The following is a 3,007-nucleotide window of genomic DNA, read 5'->3' on the forward strand; positions in this document are numbered from 1 at the left end:
GAAGGAGTACTTCAAATTCTGACTTCAGTTGTTCCCACCATACCAACCTGTCTAAATATAGCATAACGTTACTTGTGAACCAGATGCATCTAAAGGTTGTTGAAGTAGACTATTTATAAATGATAATCCAGGATTTTTGATTTCATGAGAACATTTTTACTTTTCTATTAAAAAGTGTTTCCAGCCTTGACAATTGCAAATTAAAAAACTAAAACAAACAATCAAATTAGGATTAATTAATATATACTTATTAATATAAATATAAATATTAACACTGTCTCTTTAATAACCCTATAAAATATACTATTAAAAACAGTATGCTATTAAAAAAAGTTCATAGCCTTGACAGTTCCCTGACATTTATGTTTGTTTATTTATTTATTTAATAAATACATGTTTTTTGTAAGTTTTTTTACTGTTTCATTGACTGAGCAACTTTTGAATAAATTATTCAAATAAATTTTTGAAATAAACACAAAATAATTTTTTGACTTCTTGATTTCTTGTGAACATTTTTACTTGTATCTATCTATCTATCTATCTATCTATCTATCTATCTATCTATCTATCTATCTATCTATCTATCTATCTATCTATCTATCTATCTATCTATCTATGCTGGTGGCTAAGCAAGGCAGATAACCAGGAGTTAAGAGTAAGAGGTTTTCCATAATGGTGAGAACAACAGATTTCTATTGCGATTACATCAGTGCTTACGCAGTGTCTTTAAAACCTTTAAATTCTCAGCTGTCTGAAATATGCATGCATACATAGCCTACACAAAGAGCCCTCACCTGATTCAGTCCATTCTCGTGATGGCCTTGCTGGTGGATATAGCGTATGAGCATGGAAGTGATTGATGTGAAATATGCCCTCCTCATTGACTGGGTGAACTCCATTTTCTGCTCCTAATACAGAAATCACTCCAGGTCTGTGGCATAATGATTTACGATGAATCTGTGTCAATGTTGAACTCACAAACCCCACCTAATCCATCTTGCAGAGACCCTCCTCGCTGCAGAGAAATGCTGTATTCTCCATTTATAAGTGTTGAATCTATTACCCCACTGATTGGTAATAACTTTCGGCCTCTGTGCCCCTTAGACAATAATTACTCAGATACTGATGCTCTTTGGGACCCAGCACCAAAGGTACAACTCAGCATCAGCAGGGCTTAGCTGACCTGACTTGCTTTCAAAGTTATACCTTTCAAAGTTACAAGTATAGCCTATTTAAGGGATGGGTTACCAGAAAATGAATGCGTTGTGTGAGAAACAGACGAAAATCTAATTATTATTCCCTTACATTCAAATCAAAGTGACATGGAGTAGTTTTATTTATTGAAAAGAGCATGTTGCTGACATGAGTGTGGGTAAATAATGAAAGGAATGTATTTTTTGGGTCCATTGTTGCTTTAATACGTTGGAAAAAGTCTCTAGTTTCAAATTTTAATTGTAAAAGTGACAGTGGCGTCTTAGTGTGAGGTAGTAGAGTTGGCATAAATGCATTTACACAACAATTACAGCTATATAATTTGATACTAGAGTCTAAGAAGGGTCAGAGCAGGCAAAATATCTAGTCTGACTTTTATATGGCATTATGTCTTTACACTAAATTTGAGCATGCACATTGCAGCCTTAACATGGCTGTGTAAAGGATGCCTTTCCTAAAAGCCAAAATCATACATTCCCAATTGAATATTTCATTGTGTTTTTGTTCACACGAGACAGCAGTTCTATGATATCCTGTGTATTCCGCAGTGACACTGCCACACAAATATTTATCTTGTGTTAAATCATGCACTTCTGAGCCGGAATAAGGAACTGAAGTCACAGAGAGTGCGTCAAGCCGTCATGTTATGTCAGCAAAGCATCTGTCAGAGTCACATTTCAGAGCAAAGGGGAAACGTCTCTATTGACTTCATCTGTTTGTGTGGCAGCATGCCTGATTGCTGAAACGCTGCCAAATCACCCTGGGTAATCCCACTCGACGGAGTCCCTCCGAACGTTGGGGTTCACAGTGCATGCATGCAGGAAAACCGTCTGTCACCTCAACAACATCGCTGACAAAAAGCCACCTACCGTGATTTAGTAAATATTTGAGCTAAAGCAGCAAGAGTGGATGCATACATGGCAACACAGGAACAATGGGCAAATAAAAAACAAACCAGAATTGAAAATGTGAGCTTTTTTTTTTTTTGGAAGCTACACTGACCCAATAGCCACTTAAAATTGTTCTTTGAGAGACTCTCGCACTGCTGAGTAATTATCATATGAATAACAGAAAATGCAAAGATCCTACGAGTACAAGAAGTGATATGCACACGCTCAGAGATCCGCCTACAGAAGTAGCTGCAGTGTTTTGTGTGAGCTTGATGTAAGGAACCCACTTTGAAGTTGGCAATTTCCTCAACTTCTAGATTGGCTTTCCTGAGAAAACTGTGCCACTCAATTATACCTGTTATTCATCAAGGAGAACAAATTGCTCCAAGCAGGCAGGCAGGCAGCGAGGGTTACCTGTAGCTAACAAAAAGGCGCAGGAGGCCCCTTGCGGAGCGCTGCGACTCGACTCTCTGCGTTCTTACCATTTGGTTTTTGTTATGGAATTAAAATTTCACACCAAATGGGTAGAAGGAAATGTGGTGGAATAGGAAACCTGTAATTAGCACTAATGAGCTTATTCTTGGGCTCTGTGATTGGAATAAAAATGCGAGACTTACCGATACTTTTCCCATCTCGACTTTAATGGCCAGCAAAAGAAAGGTGTCACTTTGAACCAAGGCGCAGGCACAATGCACATCAGTAACTGATCAAATCTTCAAAGAAACCTCGCAGAAGTCTCAGCTGAATGAAAAGAAGTTAATAAGTCCTGCTTTGAAGCCAACAGAAAGCCCCCCTACTTCTCAAGCGGACCGTGAAAACTGGACGAACCCTGACGACCTGGATGATTAATGGCGTTATGGTTATTTTTGACCATTTTTTTTCCATATTCGTACTCTTTAGGTCAT

The sequence above is a fragment of the Carassius gibelio genome, chromosome B4, assembly GCF_023724105.1.
Source record: "Carassius gibelio isolate Cgi1373 ecotype wild population from Czech Republic chromosome B4, carGib1.2-hapl.c, whole genome shotgun sequence".
NCBI lineage: Eukaryota > Metazoa > Chordata > Actinopteri > Cypriniformes > Cyprinidae > Carassius > Carassius gibelio.